Source organism: Microcebus murinus, chromosome 2 (assembly GCF_040939455.1).
Source record: "Microcebus murinus isolate Inina chromosome 2, M.murinus_Inina_mat1.0, whole genome shotgun sequence".
In the NCBI taxonomy this organism is placed as follows: domain Eukaryota; kingdom Metazoa; phylum Chordata; class Mammalia; order Primates; family Cheirogaleidae; genus Microcebus; species Microcebus murinus.
In genome coordinates, this window is record NC_134105.1 from 6,955,767 (window position 1) to 6,976,925 (window position 21,159).

Here is a 21,159-nt window from a genome sequence, read left to right on the forward strand (position 1 = left end):
AAGGCGTTCAGTCCCCTCCTGTGGAAAAGAGGGCTGACTCAGAGGGATGAGGGTCCTTAGGTTGTTAGGGGTGAAAAGTCCCAGAACAATCCCTGAGATGAAGCAGACTCTACCTGCTTAGGGACCTTTCGCCCCAAGTCCCATGACTTCTCTCTTCCTTTCCAAGATATCTGGGCTTGGAGCTGGCCACAGAGGAATGTGCTATTCAACGGAATAGCAGGAAATTGTACTTTTTTCCACCTGGCTTTGGACAAGTCACCTCTCAGCTCCATTTCCTACCTATAACGTGGCTTTTATAATACCTGCTCATACAGTGTAGCCGTAACCCCCAATGTGACTGTATTTAGAGCTAGGGCCTTTAAAAAGGAAGTGAAGGTTAAATGAGGTCATTAGGGTGGGGCCCTAATCCAACAGGATTGTTGTCCTTATAAGAAGAAGAAAGGACACCAGGGATGCACTTGCCCAGAGAAAAGGCCACGTGAAGTCACAGCAAGAAGGTGGCCGTCTCCAAGTCAAGGAGAGAACCAAACCTGCCAGTACCTTGATCTTGAACTTCCGGCCTTCAGAACTGCCAGAAAATAAATTTCTGTTGCATAAGCCCCCAGTCTGTGGCGTTTTGTTACACAGCCCTCGCTGACTAATACAAGGGCCGTTACTGCAGTAACTGGCACGCACGCAGTAACTGCTCAACTCGTGGCAGTCATTATCATTGCCTGCATCTCGAACAGCCTTGGGAGCTAGAGATAGTGTCTCTCACTGAGTCAGCGAACAGACTTATTTACCTTCCAGGGTGGTAAAGTCTTCCTCCCCCCCTAAGGAGGTTGCCATTCCAGAGTAATAAACAGATGCCCTCTCAGGACAGAGGTGGAATGGGTTTGCCAGCAGCCCCTGAGATCAGGGGTCTCCTGAAGTGTGTGCCCAGCAGTCACCTGGGCTGGCTCAGCATCACCCCAGCTGAAGGGATTTCAAGGCCAAGGGCAAACGGTGGGAAGCAAAGCTCCTGCCACCTGCTGTGTGGCCGGTAACAAAGCGCTCAAATCCACTTGGGCTCATTGTCTCCTTAGCAACTGCATCCCTGGACGCCAAAGGATCTTCTTACACTTTGTCGTTATTAACTCAGGATGTTGGTATTCATTAGCCGGACACACATTTATTGTGCCAAGCCCTGGTGATAAAGCACTGAGGAAGTCAGGCACAGTCCCCTGCCCCCAGGGAGTCGCCTCCTCAAGTCCAGAAGCTGGAGGGGCCGGTCTGAGCTCCAGCATCTGAGGCCCGGGAGACCTGGGGGTCTACAGGGACAATGAGGACCGCATTCGTCCTGTGGCCGGGCCCTGACCAGATGGCCACTTATTCAGAACAGATCCCTGTCTTTTAGGAGCTGGGCAACGAGCATCCAAAAGCTTCCTGCCTGCTCGGGACCCTGCATAGCATTTAGCATCTCTTTTCATCTCTGCACAGCCCTGTGAAGTGGGTGCCCAAATGTTATCCCCATTTGACGGATGAGAAAACCGAGGCCCAGGGAGGTTAACCAGCTTGCTCCACGTGGCCAGCTGTGGCAGTGACAGAAGTGGGATTTGAACCCAGCTTTGTCTGACTTCACCAAATGCTTTTTTGCCCCAACAACACCTGGATACCTCCAATTACATTTGATCAGTTCAAGGCTTTTTAAAAAACCCAAAGCATCGACCACATGAAAAGGGGTTTAGTGCTATTTTAATCTGAGTCCCTCGGAAGACAACGGGAGCAGCTGCTGCAAGGTTGTGCTGCCTTGCGGCTGGGGCCTTGCAGGGCGCACTCTCCGCACGGGGCCCAGCCCAGGTTCTGCCTGACCTGGTCATTCTGAAATCAGGGGCCCCTCTGGGAGAGAGGCAGCGGCTCGAGATGACTCATCGCGACTATTTATTACCCGTCTCCATTTCTCGGTCTGATTGGGCTGCTCGGGGCGAGCCTCCCTTCTCGGTGCTGAGTAAGCGGCGCGGACTGGCCCTGCCACCTCTGGCCACATCTGGAGCTCTCTCCCCTCGCCCTCATTAGCGCCCAGGCCCCCTGAGGCCGCTGGAAGTTCCCCCCAACTGCCCTCGGCCAGGTCTTCCCAGCAGCCTGGTCTCACCCTTTCTCCCCGGCCTGCTCCTTTCTTCAGGTCTCAGCTTAGGCACCACCTCCTCCAGGAAGCTGTCCCTGACCACCTCGTCCACCCCCTGCCGGCCCTCAGCACTCCCCTGCTCACCCCTAAGGAAGGTGGCGCCACCCTCCCAGTTTCCCAAGCCAGACCCCTTCCTCGTGCCAGTAGGGCAGCAAATCCCGTTGGTTCTACCTCCAAGTTCATCCCAAATGTCCCCTCCCCCACGTTCCTCTGGTCTGTGCCTCTATCCCTCCCCCAACTCCGTCCTCCCCCCTCCCCCTGCCCCCTGGGCCACCTCTTTTCCATGAAGCAGCAGCTGGAGGGACCCCAGGACAACCCAAGTCAGGCCCTGCTTCGCCCAGCTCAGAGCCCCCCAGTGGCTCCCCAGTCTCTGGCAGTAACAGCCACAGCAGACTCGGGCCTGTGTGACCTCACCTCCTCCAGCCCTGGCTGCCACGTGGCCTGGCTCACTCCCGCCCCACCCCGGGCGGGCGGCCGGAATGCGCTCCCCACTCTGTCTGCCTGGCCCCCTCTCTCCTTCATGTCTTTGCTCAAAAGCCACTTTCTCAGTGAGGCCTTTCCCGACCCTTTTATTTAATATCGAAATTTGCACCCCTCCACCTTGGCCCCGCCCACCCCTTCCTTTCCTTTATTTCCCTCTAAAGCGCTTTCCCCTTTTCATTCACCGTAGTAGCGGTATCCATTGTCTGCCTTCCCCTCTCTAGGATGGAAACCTACACAGGCAGGGGGTCTGTGGTGTCACTGACGTGTCCCCAGCACCTCTCCGGGGCCTGGCCCCCATGTGCCTGTAGTGTTTGTTGAATGAATGCCAGTCCACGGCATTTGCCCCTGTGTTCCTGTTATCCAGACGTTCCTGCTACTGTGGCCATGTGAGATGCTGCGGCAAAAGTAGGTCCCAGAGGAGGCAGGCCTGGCACAGGTCCAGGTCGTGCTGGGCACCAAGCTCTCCTTGAAGGTCATGCCGGCCGGGATGGCCCAGCTCTGGCTCCTGGAGCACAACCAGGAAGGGGCCTCAGGGGCCAGCACCTACCTGTGCTGGCCAACAGGCTCCTTATTTGGCTCGGTTTGCCCTGGCTCAGAAGGGCCCCGGCCCCGGGTGCAGGGTCAGTCCAGCCAGGACAGTGGCTGCTGTCACCACTAACAAGCATGAGGGTGGGGCAAGAGTGGCTGGACTCAGCATCAAGGAAACACAAGGTGGGCTGCTTCCTTGGTGACATTATCCGGAGTCACTTGAAATGCAAGTGTCAGCCCAGGACACACAGGCCCCCAGGAGGTGGGTGTGGGGCAGACAACACACCCTGTTTCTTATCCTTGCCAAGGCATTTATTTCTGCGCGATCTCATTGGACAGACCGCAGGACTGTTTTTAGGTAGCGGATAGATAGGGGACCCGGGCGTTTGGGATGACGGGTGAGAGTCTGGGAGGTGCGTGTGCACTCACAGATGTGTGCACGTGTGCATGTGCGCATGGCATCTAAACAGGCCGGCCCTGACTTTCTACCAGCCTCCGCAGCCCCACGGCCCCTGCCTCCTGCCTCCGTTACCAGAGTCTGAAGCTGACGACAGGCCCAGAGAAGGCAGATGGTCCAAAGCAGCAGATAGACACGGCATAGCAGGTGGGGGCAGAGGGGCCGGGTTGGGGATCAGGAGCCCGGGGTCTGCGGCTGTCCCTGCACTAACTTGCTGTATGACCTTGGCCTCTGAGTCAGTGTGACTCCGGTGGGGGATGGGCCGGCTTCTGCTGCAAACCAGAAACTCATGAAATCATCATGAGTCTCTGAGGTGGAGGAGAACCGTTGGGTTTTTCTCAGCCCAGACCACAGCCCCAGTCTCCAGGGCGGACCCCACGAGTCTCCAGATCTAGCCGAGGCCTGAGCGGGGGCCACACCGTGGTCTGCCCAGATCTCCAGCATTTCATGCTGGGCAACCCAGGCCAGATGGGGCTCCAGGGCCTCCTGCCTCCTGTTCAGAGGGAGAGAAGGTCCCGGCTGCAGCTGTGGGTGGGACCCTGGCCCGGCTGAGTGGAGGGGCGGACCAGGCAAAGCCCAGAGGGATTTCTGGATGAATGTCGCACACACTGATGGGCAGCTCCTGCTAGGAGCAGGGTCCCTCCCGGCTGGGGGTGCGGCCCACCCGGGTGCGGCCCACCCTCCGCCTGTGAGGACAGCATGGATGGGGGCACGGACGGGAGGGCAGCGTGGCTCTGCTCTGGTGTCACTCTCAGAGCAGCACCTGCCCTCCTCAGCCTCGAGCAGCACCCCTGGAGGGAGCCTGGGGCGGCGAGGCCGATGTCGCCATGCCTCCCAGAGCCCCTGCCCGTCCAGAACGGCCTCCCAGAGCCCCTGCCCGTCCAGAACGGCCTCCCAGAGCCCCTGCCCGTCCAGAACGTCTCCAGGAAGCCAAACCCTGCTCACGTCAGTGGACAAGACAGACGCAGTCCCTGCTCCCATGGCTCCCGTCCTGCTGGGGAAAATCGGGCTACAGGCAAACAAACGATTCCAGATCGTGGTGTGTCCCTTGAAGCGGATACACAAGGTGACATGACAGAGAGTGAGTGGCACCATCAGCTCAGGCGGTCGGGGAAGGCCTCTCTGGGGAGGTTTCATCTGAGCCAAGACCTGAAGGGTTAAGAAGGGGCAGCATTTTAAAATCTGATTTTTTATGGCCTTACTGAAGCATAATTAACATACAGTGATCTTGATCTATTTAAAGTACACAGTTTTGTAAGTTTGGGCATATGTACGTACACATCCATCACTCCAAACAAGATGGTGAAACTGTCCGTCACCCCAAAAGTTTTCTGGAGGGGCAGTGTTTTGAAGAGCTGGGGGAACATTGGTGGCGCCAGGAGCAGAAAGGAGGCCAATGGGGAATGTGACAGGAGCTAAGGACAGGGGTGGCTGGTGCCCCACCTGGGGCCTTCTCGGCCGAGGCGATGAGCTTGGGTCTGAATGTAAGTGCTTCCTCGGCACCCTCGGGCCGGTGAGGGAGCAGGCGCTCTGTCCTTCACCGCCAGAACCTTCCGGGCCTGCTCTCCTCGAAGGCTCGGTGACACCTGGCAGTGACTTAGTGAGTGGTTTCTCCAGAAATGATTTACATTTTCACCTGTAAATGATTTCATTCACAGGTTTTCACGGGACCTCCAGCACGCTGACCTGAGGCTGAGGGCGGATTTCAAGGCCGAGGAGAGGCCTGCCGGAGCCTTCCTGGGGCCTTTGTGGACTCAGCCTCAGGAGCTGGTTTCTTGAACATTCTGAGTTGCAAGTCATGACTTGCCTCCGGCCCCCTCAAGCGCTCCAGAGCTGGCTCTTGGCAGTCGCCCCGCCTGATTGCCAGAGACCCGGCCCCCGGGGGGGAAGGAGGGCAGACAACAGGAAACACCAGGCCAATCTCCTTAGAGCACGTCCCTTACAACAGACAGTTCTGGGGAGCAGAGAGCAGGTTTCAGGGAAACCAAAGAATGTGGCTGCTCCTAGCTCTTGGGATAGCAGGATTTGGGGTGCGAGTTATAGCCAGGGCAACCGCCGCCCTGGAGAGGGCAGAAGCTGGACTCCCAGGCGGGTTTGAACCCAGAACTTACTAAATGAATGGCTTGGGCCAGCGACTGCTCTGAGCAGCCTCTTGCCCTTGGAGTTTTCATCCCAGACCTCCCTGCGCGGTGGTGCCTGGGTGCACCCTCCTCACCTGCACCCCGACCAAGCCTCTGCTGCCGTCAGTTGGTTCCGTTTCCCTCTCACACTCGTGCCTCTATTCCGTGATTAATACTGGACCTAGGCTTGGTTTCCTGAGAGTCTAAATGACTCACCCCCATTCACAACGGGCCTGCGGAGCAGGGAGGTCTGGGGGACTGGGGGGGGACTCCTAGGCCAGGAGTCTCGGCCCCCCCCCCCCCCGCGGTCATCCCTGCTGAGCTGTGGGTCTTGGCCAAGCCCCTTTCCCTCTCTGGTCTTAGCTTCTTCCTCTGTCTCTCTGGGAGGTGGAAGGAAATGCAGGACATGGGAAAACCCAGCTCCTGGGCCCAGGGGCTCATGGGGTTAACAGCTGCGAGGCCGGGGATTAGGTGCCTGAGCTGGGAGGCTGGCTGTCGCTGAGGGAGGGGTTGGGGGACAGAGGAATGCTCCCTCTGGAGCTCAGTCATGGGGCTGTTCACATCAACCTGTTTAATGCTCACTGCAACACTTTGTGGCAGATGTTATTGTTCCCATATTATGGATGACAAAATGGAGGCTCAGAGAGGGTGAGTAACTTGCCCAATTCACACAGCTAGGAAGGATTTGACTCGGGCTGGCTGGTTCCAAGGTCTATGGCAGCCCAGAGGACAGAGCTAGAAGTGCCCTGCAGAGACCCAGGTCTCCCATCCTTACTCTCTCTGGAGCACAACAAAGAGACTTTTAAGCAAACCATTGACTCCCAGTGCCCCATTTTACAGATGAAGGCACTGAGGCCTAGAGGGGAAGTCATGTGGCTGAATGTCGACCTGGGCTCAAACCCAGGCCCTGGGCTCTCCTGCTAGTCTTTCCACCCCAGATCTCCACCTAGCTGGCTGGGGCCGAGACTGAGCTCACAGCTGGGTGCCAGAGTCCTGGGAAGTGTCCCCACAGGGACCGTGTGACCAGCAGCCTGACCTGTGCTGAGGTAGGAGGTAGTCACTCACTTGACATCACCTGAGGGCCCGGGAAAGACCCCAGACCCGCAAGCTTCTCTCCTGTGGGTCCACCGCAGTGCCCGAAACTCCTGCACGAGTCACCCCTGGACTGGACAGTGAATGTCATGGCAATAGGTTCCCTGAAAAGGAGAACCCCAGGCCATGAGCACTTCAGCTGTAGGTCCACGGTGGGAGTGGGAGGCCTGGGCACACAGCTGGTGGCGGGGCAAGAAGATCAGAGCCTTTTACATTTCTTGCCCAGAAAGCATCCTGTAGACAGCTCATTTCAAAGAGCTTTCTAAGTCCATTTTATTCGGGGCCCATTGCAACCCTGGGAGGGCTGCTGGGTCATGTTTAATGCACATCTGAGGCTGGGTGCGGTGACTCACACCTATAATCCTAGCACTCTGGGAGGCCAAGGCGGGAGGATCTCTCAAGGTCAGGAGTTCTAGACCAGCCTGAGCAAGAGGGAGACCCCATCTTTACTAAAAATAGAAAGAAATTAATTGACCAACTAATAATATATAGAAAAAATTAGCTGGGCATGGTGGTGCATGCCTGTAGTCCCAGCTACTTGGGATGCTGAGGCAGGAGGATCGCTTGAGCCCCGGAGTTTGAGGTTGCTGCGAGCTAGGCTGACGTCAGGGCACTCTAGCCCAGGCAAACAGAATGAGACTCTGTTTCAAAAAAATAAAAAATAAAAAAATAAATGCACATCTGGCAGAGGAGGAAACTGGCACCTGCGCCGATCCCTGACCCTGGTTTTCACACGCTTGTGCAGCCCCCTCCACATTGCCTGTGTAGCCAATCGAATATTGTGGAAATGACAACGTGTGGCTTCTGAAACGAGGTCATAAAAGACATTGGGGCTTCCATCTTGTTCTCTGGAGACCACGTGCCATGTTGTGAGACACTCAGGCAGCCCACAGCCATGGCAGTGGCTCCTCTTGGAAGCAGATCCCCCTCCAGCCCCAGTGAAGCCTGCAGCTGACCGCAGCCCTGACCAACATCTTGACTGCAATCTCATGAGGGCCCCTGAGCCAGAATCATCCTGTCAAGTCCCTCCTGAATCGCTGACCGGCAGGAACGGTGTGATACAATGTTTATTGTTGTTTTAAGCCACTAAGTTTTGAGGTGCATGGCAATGGATAATAATACACCCAGAGAAGAGAAATGACCTCCCACAGTCACTGGGCCAGACCAGGACTCCTGCACCAGTGCTCTTTCTCCTGGGGAAAGCAAGGGTGAGAGAGGCCTAGGCAGGGAAGAGAAGGCAGTTGAGGGGCTTCGAAGTTAGAGCCAAATCCCAGGTCTGCCACTCTCAAGCTGTGTGACTTCAGGCAAGTGACTTAAATACTCTGATCCTCAGTTTCTTCATCTATAAAGTGGGGATAACAACACTGGCTTGAAATCTTGGTGCCAGGATTAAATGTCTGGCAAGGGCTTGGTATACAGCAGGTGCTCAATGAATGACACCATTAGTATCGCTGTGGAGAGTCTCCAAGAGCAAGCCTGAGGGCCTCACAGCCTTCCCTCCCACCCAAGGGAAGGGGCAGAGCAGTCCCAGTCCTGGAGAGCTGGCGTCCTGTGCTGAGTTTCCAACCAGCTCAGCAGTGGGTGCTTGGTCTGCTTGGTCTCTGGGTATCCTGCTTGTGGGTGTGCATTGCTGGGGTTCACCCAGGCAGCTGGGAACCCCTAATGTTTGCTCCTAACTCCAACTCCCTGCCCTGGCCATCAGCAGCCACTTCTCACCATGTCCCCAGGGGCCTGGGCTGAGCCACCAGGATGCAGGTAGCGCCCTGGGCCCCGAGAGGGTGCATGCTTTGGGGCTTGAGCTGGAGGCAGCCTGACATGAGTCCTGCTGACGGGGGCTTGGCTGTGGCCACGGGTGACCCGGACAAGGCTCCTAAGAGTCCCGTTTCCATGACGGGTCCCCAGAAAGGAACTCAGAAAAGCACCTGAACCGTCAGAGAAGAAAGGTCCAGGGTTCCCCGCTCTGGTTTCCAGCCTCCCACCTGCCCGCTCCTGCCTGCGCCAGGAAGAATCCGTGTATCTGCTGAGGGTGTTTCGGGCCATTTGGGGCTGGGGTTCCAGCAGTTGGGGAAGTCCCCGAATTTCCTGAATGGAGTTGGGGACCTTGTATCTTGCTGGGCATCCCTTTTAGATACGAATTCCCAGTTCCCATTGGAGGGCTTCCTGCCGCACCCAGCTTCCTCTCCTGTCCTGGGAGGAGGAGCTGGCAGTTCACAGCCAGCGCTGCGCCCTCCTCCCTGTGCAGGCCCGGGGGCTCTGAGGTCCCACAACAGGGCCCGCTGCTGTTTCTCTCGGGGACTTCCCCTCCCGCACTTCAAAGCACTTTCACATACGTTAGGGGGTTCATGAACCGCCTGGAACCTGCCCACGGTGCGCGGGGCTCTGTCCACTGCCTGCGGTTACGAGGCCCCTGGGGGCAGCTGTTTTCCTCCCTGGCCACAGCATGTTCCCTGCCCTCTGGCTGCCCGATCCGTTCACTCGTAGCCATGTGCCAGCTACTGTCCTAGGCGCCCCAGGGGCAGGCGTCCAGGAGCCCACAGTTTCCTGGGGCAGAAGGATACACAAACCTGTCATTACGGTTATGACACAATGAGATCAGTTCTACAAAAAAAAAAAAAAAAAACAAAAAACGACTGAAACCATCTTTTGACTGGGAAGATGGCTGGGGAGAGGGGCCGGTGCCAGGAAGGCAGCAGGAGGAGGTGGAGCCGGAGCGGGTGCATTTGGGGGACCCTGGCTGAGTGGATTCACTGTTCTGTGCCTCAGTTTCTCCCCTGCAAAATGGGTACAAAAGTAGGATCTTCTTCATGAGGTTTCTGTGAGGATTCCAGGAACCAATGTCTGAGAACACTTAGCACAAAATAAGCACTTAAGCCATCATCATGACCATTACATAAATAATAGATTTTCTGGGTGATGCAGACCGTCTTCCCAAAGACACTGTAACTCTGCAAGCTTCCTTGCAGAGCAGCGGCTTGGTAAGCCTGGGAGGAGAAGGATAGGAGAGGGAGACAGATTTCCGTGCCATCTCTGGAATTATCATTTTTAATGGATGTGTAATATTCCATTTAAGGGATATACCACAATTTCCTTAACCATTTCCTGTTGTCATTTTTAGGATATTTCCAAAATTTATAAATAACGGTTTAGGAAACATTATTATGTTTATAGCTTTCATTTTTCTTTTTCCAGTTTTCTAATTGAACTATTTCTTTAGTTTTTCTTCACTGGGGTGAAATTATTGAGCTACCCACAAGCAGTAAACAATTTTTTCCTGAGAGGCTTGTAACATTTACCAGAAGAGTATTAATGAGTATTCCGGTTTCACCACAACTTTGGGGTTACATTTACCAAAATTGTTTTTATAAAGCAAAAAACAAAAACAAACTGATGACTTAGTAAGTCCAAAGGAGTAGCAAATGTTGCTTTAATTTGCATTTCTCCTGTTACTAGAGAGGTTGAACTTATAAAACTTGTAACTGATCTTTATTTATATATTTTTCTCTTTTGAGGCTATTGTTCATTTATTTATTTAAAACACTAGCTCTTCTGTAGTAGAAAGCTTCAGACGGGGAAGCAGGTGTCCTGGATTCCTCCTGTCCTTGTCTGATCCTGTGACTGTCACCAGCAGGCCACTCCCATAATCACTTCCTTCGTTGTTTGACATAGTCTCAGATCCAACAGCCCAGGACACGGGCCTGGTGCATCCCGGGAGAATCCGAGAGTGGGTCCCTTGGGAGGGGGCAGGATAGGAGCATTTTTCCCAAGTGGAATCTGCCAACTCAAGGAGGACTGGGGGCGGGACGCTCAGTTGTAGAGACTTCGTTGGGAAGGTCCTGGTGGGAGGTTTCCGCTCCCACCCAATGGGGTCTCCACCAGTCAGGGGTCAGGCACCCTGCGGGATGGACCCAACCGAGGAAGCTGGAGGGTCCTTAGGCCATTCTGGGCGCAGGGGAAACAACTGGCCCATCTTTAATTAGAGCACCTAGGACTGCCTGCCTGTCTCTGAGCCTGGGCATCCATGTCTGAAAAACAAAAAACAAAAAACCCAGGCAGAAGGCCTGACCTGTGATCCTCCCGGTGGGTGCTCAGTACATATGTGTGGAGTGTAGAAAGAAGGGACCAAAGAGGGAACCCAGGGGATGGGGACGCACTGGAAGGATGGGGATCCACCTGCAAAGGAGAGCCTAATTAGAAGGAGGTCAGGGATCAGGGGTCAGTGCAACCAAATGCCCTCTCCTGTCCATCAATCCCTCCAACAGTCAGTCCGTCCATCCACCCATCCCTCCATCCATCCATCCATCAATTTATCATCCACCCCTCTGATCCATTTCACAGCAAATATTTATGAATGGGGATGGGCGGCTGACGGTTGCTTTTTCTGGAGTCTCCTGTCTCCAGCCGTCCCTTCCAAGAATGCTCAGGGCGTGGGAAAGGTCCTGGTTAATCACAGAGTCAGGGGCAGGAAACTGCTCCCATCTCACCCTTTCTTTGGGTGCGAGTGGGGGTGGGGGCGTTGGGACCCTCTCGGGCCTCCCGGGAGGTCCTGCGAGCCCCCCTGCAGGGCCAGGAGCTGCCTCCCCTTCCCAGGTGGAGCTAGTGGGCCAGGACCACTAGGCGCATCGTCAAATCCGGGGCGGGCCATTCAAATAAAGAAAGGGAGGTGTCTTAGTGTGGCTTGTCCTCAGTCCTCTCTGCACGTGTTTGACCCCTTCTGCTCCTCTCCGCTAGTACCCGCGTTCCTGGAAACGGCTCCGTGGTCAGGGAGGTGTTAAGGCTGAACGCCTGGAGCAGGAGCTGCCACTTTTGAAGTGACTCCGCCGCGTGCGCTCGGTGCGGGCGAGGTGGCGGCGGGCGCGGGGTGCCGCGCCTGAGGTCCCCCCACGTGGGCGCAGCGCGCTCCCCGGGCTGCCCAGGTGGGCGCGGGCCGCCGGCCCAGCCCTGCCCCGGCCCGGGATGCGCGCCCTCGGCGCCGCGCTGGCGCTGGCGCTGGCGCTCCTGGGGGCGCTGCGAGCCTTCCCGCAGGTAAGCGGGTGACGGGAGCCCCGACAGGGCGCGGGGGCGCAGGCGAGAACAGGGACACTTCTCACCTTTCCCCCGCCCAGCTGGTGTGAGGGGGCGCATGACAAGCAGGGGCACCGGAATAGGCAAGTATCCACAGGTGGGAGGTTGGGGGCGCCTCCTCCGCGCCCTCGCGGGTCCCTGGGACGGGCTCATTCATTCAGCGTTCCTTGAAGCCAGGGCGCTGCGCTGCGCCGGAGGCCAGAGAGGTGCTGTCTGTGCGCCTGCCTGCGGGCCCGTGGGGTCCCCGGCAGACCGGGTGAGGCCCGTGGGGGCTGTGGGCAGGCCAGGGCGGTCCTCCCTTGGCCAGGGGAGGTTGGTTATCTGGGCTCTACCAGGCAGTGTGCGCTCGCCCCACTGCCTGCCCCGTCCCTAAGCTGGCCACTGGCTGGAGGGGCGGGGAGGGGGAGCCGGGTGTGGGTGAGGAGCAGGGGTAAGGGGGCCGGACCGGGACCTCAGCTGCCCCCACCCATGTCTGGCGTGTGGATTGAGCGCCCTGGAGCACGAGGTGGGCATTTGCCCTGGAAAAAGGTCAGTAGTGGGGTTGGGGTCTGTGATGGGAAGCCCCAGAACTGAGTCTGGGGACTGCTTTAGGAAGACTGAGCACCAGACTAGTCCCTGGGGGGAGAGCAGATCAGTGAGATGTGGTGTAGGGCAGGACAGGGAGAGGCTCTTGGCCACCCTAACAGCCTGGTGGACCCAGGACCTCTGCGTAGAGCCGTGTAGACACAGAGGAAAGGAGGGAACAGCAGCTGTCTGCCGAGGGAGAAGGGCTATCCCCCTTTAATCCTACAGAAAGGGGGGGTCCATGCTCTTGAGTCCTACTCATCTGAACCAGGCAGGGGGAGGAGAGGGGTGCAGCAGGCTTCAGGCAGGAGAGGGATGATGGAGAAAAGGGAAAAGCAGATTCCCGCCCCCCATCTGGGGGGGGCATGAGACATCCCCCCCCCCCCCGCAGAGCGCAGAGGGGTGCAAGGCCCTGTCTAGAGACCCCCTCCTAGCTCTACAAGCCTTCACCTGGGGAGGAGGTAAGAATTTGGGGTGTCAAGTTTTCAGGGAGATAAAGGGAATGAAGGAATATTTGAGGGGCTTAGCCGGCTTTGCTGGTGTTTAGTCGCTGAAGCTCATGTGCTTCCCTCTGTAGAGCAAAACCTTTCTTTTTTTTTTTTTTTTTTTTTTTTTTTTTTGAGACAGAGTCTCACTTTGTTGCCCAGGCTAGAGTGAGTGCCATGGCGTCAGCCTAGCTCACAGCAACCTCAAACTCCTGGGCTCAAGCAATCCTGCTGCCTCAGCCTCCCAAGTAGCTGGGACTACAGGCATTCGCCACCATGCCCGGCTAATTTTTTGTATATATATTAGTTGGCCAATTAATTTCTTTCTATTTATAGTAGAGACGGGGGTCTCACTCTTGCTCAGGCTGGTTTTGAACTCCTGACCTTGAGCAAACCGCCCGCCTCAGCCTCCCAGAGAGCTAGGATTACAGGCGTGAGCCACCGCGCCCGGCTGAGCAAAACCTTTCTTAAATAAAAATACTATATATTTAATTACACAAGGAATATATGAAAATATCCTCAAAGCAAAAACTGTAAATGCTGCAGATGAAGCCAAGTCTTTTGACATTTCCTCATCCTAATTCCATGGGAGATGTAGCCATGATCACTGATTTGGCGTTTCCTTGGCAGACCTTTATAAATGCATGCCCACTATATTGTTTTTGTAGAAATACGCAGGGTTTCCCACGTGCTATACCCTACTGTATATAAACGATTCTTCATCTGGCTTTTACGGTGTCTCCAATATGCCTTGGAGGGCTTCCTGTGGTCACACCTACAGACACTGCTCATCTTTTCAAATGCTGTATGGTTTTCTACTGAATGGGTGTTCCCCTGTTTATTTATGTTCCTGATGGATGGGTGCTAAGGTTTCCACCATTATTATTATTTTTTTTTTTTAATTTTTTGAGACAGAGTCTCACTTTGTTGCCCAGGCTAGAGTGAGTGCCGTGGCGTCAGCCTAGCTCACAGCAACCTCAAACTCCTGGGCTCAAGCGATCCTCCTGCCTCAGCCTCCCGAGTAGCTGGGACTACAGGCATGCGCCACCATGCCCGGCTAATTTTTTGTATATATTAGTTGGCCAATTAGTTTCTTTCTATTTATAGTAGAGACGGGGTCTCGCTCTTGCTCAGGCTGGTTTCGAACTCCTGACCTTGAGCAATCCGCCCGCCTCGGCCTCCCAGAGAGCTAGGATTACAGGCGTGAGCCACCGCGCCCGGCCTCCACCATTATTTTTTATTTGTGTATTTGTTTGCTGTCGCAGTGTAACCCTGTATGAATGCTTTGGGAAAATGTGTTCTTTCCTAGAGAAGAGACTGAGGTTACAGGGTGACAGTGCATTCATTAAAGATACAGCTAAACTGCCTTCCAGGGTGGCTGGACAATTTACCCACATCCTAACCGACGTTTGATCTTATCAGAGGTTTTATCAATGTGAGCAGAGAAAAAGGGATATATCCTTGTTGTCTTACATTGTTCTTTCTATTTGTTTATTGGTTTGTTTTTAGCAGGTTCAGAAGTGGTGGTTGTCTTAATTTGCTTTTCCCTGTCCGGGAGGCCGAGTGCCCCTCTGGGCTCAGGCGCTGGGTCACTTCTTGGCTGGAATCAGGGAGTCTATGGGGCAGGGGCGCCTGCCCTGCTCAGCCTCCCTTGGCCTCTTAAGCCTCCTTCTATCCACCTCCGTTTTCCTCGTTGAGGTTTAGGAAGCTCATTATTCACAAAACAAAACAAAACAAAACAAAAAACAAATCAAGCCTTGAATTTCCTTGAATTTTCATTCGTTTTCATCTCCATTCAATTTTTCCCACTGAGACAAGAATGCTGTCCGGCCAGCGGTCATCTGAGAAAGATTTAGCCTCCAGGCCTGGGATCTCTGTCTTCTTCAAGAGCAGTTTTTGTAACATGACCCAGGATGACTCCGCAGGGAAGGTTTTATTCCCCACGTTTCCATCCTTGTCATCCGGGCATCCTGGGGTGTGGTGCGGTGGGGGTGGGGGAGGCCCAAGCCTCTTTGTGAACCCTGCACTTAGAATTCCCCCCACATCATCTTCCTGGCCAGTACTAAGGCTGCACCAGGCCTCCCTCCCTCACCTGCACCCCCAGTTCCAGCCAGATGTAGCCGCTGCTCCTCCGCCTTAGCGCTCAGGCGGACTGGGAAAGGGTCTCAGGCACCAATATTAGCTGGGTAAACGCCACGTGGCACTCCTCCCCCTTGGGGTTTCCAGATTAAACGCTTAGCTAGTTACCCGAGTCCAGCTGCTGGTGGAATTTCAGGTACTGGCCAGAGGGCAGGAGAGATTTTCTGGTTTTGTTTTGCAAAGGCGACTTTGTCTGGGCCACTCAAATCCTGCGAGGAGGCAGAATTCCACCTTTGGCTCCAGGATGAGGGGACCCTGCCGTGAAGGTGCGGAGGAGGGAGGGGAGGAGGGATGGGCTGGCTTGTCCTGATGGAGGCCTCCCCTTCCTGGGGCAGCACAGGCGCCCTGGGGTGGGGGGGGCCACGTTACTCAGCCTGAGAGCAGTCAGTGCCGGAAGGAGGGGCGTTTACTGTAAGTTTGTGCTCCTGCTCCCACTCATACCTGCCCTAGACTTGTTTCTGAGTAGATTGTGATTCATCCTTAGTTCATACGCACCCTCCTCGCCCCTTCACCTCTGGACGCTCAGCAGAAGAAAAATGGGGCCGAGACACAGGAGCTGTGTCTGGGCTCGGGGAGCTGGGGTGGGGGCTGCTGCACAGTTGGTCTAGCCCAGCCTGGGCCTGCTTGTCTGCTGCACCCTGACCCTGCGGGTGGCCCATCGTGGATCGTGGTCCCCATTTTCCAGGAGAGGATGGGAGGCCCAGCGGCAGGGGTGGTGGGCTGTGCCCACAGTCCCAGCACTGGTCAGGCCTAAGCCCCAGACCAGACGCACAGAATGTCAGAAAAGGCAGCTGTGAGGCCGGGCGAGGTGGCTCACGACTGTCATCCTAGCACTCTGCGAGGCCGAGGTGGGCGGATTGCTCGAGGTCAGGAGTTCGAAACCAGCCTGAGCAAGAGCAAGACCCCGTCTCTACTATAAATAGAAAGAAATTAATTGGTCAACTAATATATATAGAAAAAATTAGCTGGGCATGGTGGCACATGCCTGTAGTCCCAGCTACTCGGGAGGCTGAGGCAGCAGGATTGCTTGAGCCCAGGAGTTTGAGGTTGCTGTGAGCTAGGCTGATGCCATGGCACTCACTCTAGCCTGGGCAACAGAGTGAGACTCTGTCTCAAAAAAAAAAAAAAGAAAAAAAAGAAAAGAAAAGAAAAGGCAGCTGTGGACCATGCCAATTCCCACCAAGGGGATGTTGGGGTAGGAGACCTCATTGCGGAATCTACAGTTGAAAACCACTGGGCTTTCTCAGTGGCCTTGCTGGTGAGGAGGGACTTTTTGTACACCGCTTAGTCCAGTTACTCATCCAGTGGCCAAGTCCTTCTGTGACATTCATCCAAGCATTCATTCACTCATTCATGAATTCATTCAGCAAATCTTAAATGAGCAGCTTCCCTGGGCCAGGCATGGCTACAGGGACTTTCATTCCAGGCTGTCTCAGGTAATCATTCAGCCTTTGCTTGTATGCCTCCAGTGACAGGGTGCTCACTCCTTCCTGAGGCAGCCCATGACGTCCTGGGTTAGCTCTGATGTTTAGGTCTTTATGATGTTCTGAAATCCGGTTCTGGAAATGAGTTGTCTCCCTCTTCCCCAGACATGCCTGTCATCCATGTGAAGACCCTGACTCTGGGTCCCCAAAGGCTCACGGCCAGTCACACCCTGGTCCCGCAACATTTATTCCTTATGTGGCACGGGCTCAGAGCCCCTCAGCAGCCTGCTCTTACCAATTCATTCATTCCACAAGCATTTATCAGGCGCCTGCTGTGTGTCAGGGAGTGCTCTGGAGGATGCAGGAACATCCATGCACAGCACAGCACAGCCCGCAGGGTCTCTGCCTCAGGGGACTGACACTCTGCAGGGGGCACCAGACTGGCGCTAATTGCAGTGTGAGAGGCAGGACAGGCAAGGCCACCTTACCTGGGGAAACAGGACAGCCTCCTGGAGGTGGTGATGCACACACTGCAGGGGCACAAGTTGCACAAGTTCTAGTTTGCCCACGTTCGAGTGCCGAATGGGTGTCAGGCGTTGACGCATGGAGCTCCCCACAGTCTGGGCCCCTGATGTGGGTCTCTGGGACCAGCGTCGACTGTAGAATTCCTGGTGCCGCCTGGGCCCGGGCCGGGGAGTGTCAACACTGCCCTACGAGCGTCACTCTACTTGTATTAACCTAGCCCAAGACCCCACATTTTCCCAGAGATTTTCATTTCCTTTACAAGCTGGAGGAAAGGAAATGTGTGGCCGGAGTGGAGTGGGTGGGTGGGTGGGTGAGGAAGGAGGAGGGGAGAGGCCATAGGGAAGTAGGTGGACGGACGGGCTAGACTTTTGTGGATTGTGGCGAGGTTTTTGGCAAGGTGAGTGACGTCACAGGATGCCTTAGAATTTCCATCTGTCTGCTGTGGGGGTGGGGGATGGGGGCAGCAGCCCAGGCCATTGCAGTGGTGCCTGGGAGGGGTGAGTGGAGGAGGGATATGCTTTGAAGCTGGGATCAGCCGGACCCGCGGGCCGGGTGGGTAGGAGTGCAGAGGGCAAGAGGGCAAGAGCTCAGCATCTGGTTGAATGGTGGTGGTGTTTTTTGGACATGGAAAAAAACAAGCAAGGGACAGAGCAGGTGTTTGGGAGAATTGCACAAGTTCTAATTTGCCCACGTTCGAGTGCCGGATGGGTGTCAGGCGTTGACGCATGGAGCTCCCCACAGTCTGGGCCCCTGATGTGGGTCTCTGGGACCAGCGTCGACTGCGGAATTCCTGGTGCCGCCTGGGCCCGGGCCGGGGAGTGTCAACACTGCCCTACGAGCGTCACTCTACTAGTATTGACCTAGCCCAAGACCCCACATTTTTCTGGCCACCGTTTTCTCCTGTTGATTCAGTCCAACCCAAAGATAATTTCTTTCATTCATTCGGGTTACATTTTGTGTTGGTTTTCTCTTGCTGCTGTAACAAATTATCACAAATTTGGTGGCCTAGAACCGTTAGGAAGCTGGCCACTCCCCGTCACTCGCATCACCGCATAAGCCCCCCCCCCATCCCATCAGATCAGTGGAGGCATCAGATTCTTACGGGAGCGTGAACCCCACTGCAAACTGTACATATGAGGGGTCTAGCTTGTGGCTCCCTAAGAGAATCCAGTGCCTGACGATCGGAGGTGGAGCCGAGGCGGTGATGCTAGCGCTGGGCAGCGGCTGCAATGACAGATTGTCGTTAGCAGAGAGGTCTGACTGCACGATACATGTGATGCGCTCGCATCATCCCAAAACCATCCCCCCTGACCGCTGCCTCGGTCCATGGAAAACTTGTCTTCCATGAAACCAGTCCCTGATGCCAAAAAGGTTGGGGACAGCTGGCTTAGAACAACACACGTGTATTATCTTATAGCTCTGGAGGTCAGAAATGTGACAGGGGTGGGCAGGCAGGGCTGGGCTCCTTCTGGGCGCGCCAGGGCAGAATGTCTCCTCGCCTCTTCCAGCTTCTAGAGTCTGCCTGTGTCCTCGGCCCACGGCCGCACCTCCCTCTGAACTCTGCCTCCATCCCCACATCTCTTCTCTCTGACCCTGACCCCACCGTCCCCCTCTCATAAAGACCCCTGTGATGACATTGGCCTACACAGATAAACCAGGATGATCACCGTCTCGCAAGATCCTAAACTTGGTCGCATCAGCAAAGTCCCTTCTGCCACGGAAGGTAACATACAGGTTCCAGGGATTAGGACGTGGCCATTACTCCACCTACCATGCGTGGCGTTGTGCTGGCTCCGGCCCGTTACCTTAGTCAAAGTCCTTTTTAGGGGGAGGGTAGAACATCCGGTCAAAGGATAGACTTTTTAGTCAGCCTGCCAAGTTTACTCCCTGCTTCTGACACTTACTAGAGAGTGACCTCAAAAAAGTTAAGTCACCTGTCTGTGCCTCAGTTTCCCTACTCATGAAATGGGCTAATAATAGTAGCTACCCTGTTGCGCTTTTTAAAGGATTGCATGAGTTAATATGTGCAAAGTGCTGAGAATAGCTCCAGGCACATAGTGAGTGCTGTGTGAAGGTGAGCCATTATTATGTGCCTGTGGTATGCTACGCATTGTGGATGCAGGGATGAAGATGAACCACTTAGTCCTTGCCCTCGAGGGGTGGCATTGTGGGAACATGAGACAGGACAGTGTGGCCGGTACTGTGGGGGGACTGTCCCAGGCCTGCAGGGGACCAGAGGGCTGTCCTCGCCTCGGCCTGAGTCAGTGGGGCTCCAGGGTTTGTGACGACAAGGCTCTATGCCACAGAAGGTGCTGATGTCCTCACCAGCTTTGCCAAGCGCTCTGGGGAGAGCAGAAGGTCAGAGGTCAAGCAGCGTGGCAGCAGGTGTTTGGGGCAAGCCTGGAGCTTGGCTTTGAAGCCCCAGCCAGCAGGCTCTCTGGGTGCTCCCTGGGGCTGAGAACTCCTGGAGGCACCACCCACAGCTTCACGTCATCAATCACCATCTCTTGTCGCCTGCTGCCTGCCAGGTAGGGCTCCTGCACGTGGGGCGTGCGTAGCACAGTGTGGCCTCTGCAGGGTCTCCTGAGGTGGTTCCGACCCTCCAAGACCATGAGACTCGTAAACCAAACCTTCTCCTTCCCGCCCAGGAATTGAGCTCTCTCTGCCGCTGAGTCGGGTGAGGGAAGCCAGGGCCACAGTGGCAAAGCCAAGAGCTGTCTCTGTGCCAACAGTCCTGGGCACAGGCCCCTGGCCCTTCCCTGCGCGCAGGTTGGGCGCAGGTGGGCTGAGGCTGGTGCAGGAATCCACGGCACCCCGGGAGGGTCAAAAAGCCAAAATACTCCTGGGGAGCGGGTTAAATCTCCCTTTGCAGCTGACATGGTCCCCACATGGCGGCTGTGGCTGCTGGGAATGCTATTTTAGAGCCGGGGTACTTTTCGCCACATCTCAGGCATAGCTGACGCTTCTTGAGAACTTCATCTCCAACAAGGCGTTCACCTGTTGCCCGGGCTCCTTCCAGCTGCGGGCTCCTCTGGGGCGCTTTCTGTGCCTGTCTTTGTGTTCCATCCCCAGCCCTGGGGCCAGGCCGCTCTCCCTCAGGGGGCGTGGGGGGATCTGGACTGGGCATCTGCTTAGAGGTGTGACAACTCGGAAGGGTGCTACCTGTGGCCAGGGACAGACTGTGAGCGTGGTTAAGGTGGGAGGAGGAGGGCTTCGATTTCAGGGGGTCTCTTGGTGTGGAGCTCAGGTGAGCACTCAGGGTGAAGAGAGGGGGTCCGAGTCCCCCAGAATTAGGAGATGACCAAGTCCAGCATGTTGTGCACTGTCTGGTGGTTACTTAACGGCAAGGGTGTGGTCAGTAGAGTATCTGTCCTCTAAAACGCCCACACAGAACCCCAGAGTCCGGGGCTGTGGGTCTGGAGAGGCGAGGTCACGTTGAGTCCTTAGGAGCAGAGAACCCTTCCCTCCTATGTTAGAGCGAGCGGACACAGAAGGAGGATATGATCTGAGAAGGACTCAGCCCACCATTGCTGGCTTGGCAGACGGAGGAAGGGGCCAGGAGCCAGGGAATGCGGCAGCCTCTGGAAGGCAATCAGCAAAGAGCAGGACCTCAGTCCTACAGCCACAAGAAACTGAAGTCTGCCAACAACCTTAGTGAGCCAGGAAACAGATTCTTTCCTAGAGCCACCAGGAAGGACGCAGCACCCGACCTGAATGGGCTGATCAGAGGGGCTTCCCTGAGGAGGTGGCACTCGAGAGCCAGGTCCCAAGGACGAGTTGGGTTGCACTGGATGAAGGCCATGGGGCGGGGAGGGGGACAGCGTGCGCAAGGCTGCTGGAGGGAGTGGGTGCCAATGGGGACCGGGAAGGAGGCTGCTGGGAGAGGGGACCTGGGGATTCACAGGCAGGCGAGGAGGGCAGGGCCAGCTGGGGTCGGGGCCACTCGGGCCACTGCCGAGATGTTGGGCTTTATTCATCGTTGGGTTGGAAGCCATCTGAGTGTCTTCAACAGGGTGGAGGCGAGGAAAGGACTGTGTTTTCCAAAAGTCCCTCTGGTGTCTGCACTTAGTGGGATGGGGGTGGGGTGGGTGAGACCCTCAGGCAGCCACTGTCACTTCCAGGTGGCAGGGAGGTGAGA

The 21,159-nt window shown here is 55.8% G+C and overlaps 1 long non-coding RNA gene across 1 annotated transcript; it reads left to right on the top strand.

Annotated features, from left to right (window-relative positions):
• The first annotated feature begins 3,563 nt into the window (after positions 1–3,563).
• LOC142876329 (uncharacterized) lies at positions 3,564–5,997 on the top strand. The gene is made up of 3 exons (XR_012923223.1): positions 3,564–3,758; positions 4,388–4,692; positions 5,270–5,997. It is a non-coding gene; the product is annotated as an uncharacterized LOC142876329 (long non-coding RNA).
• The last annotated feature ends 15,162 nt before the right edge of the window (positions 5,998–21,159 follow it).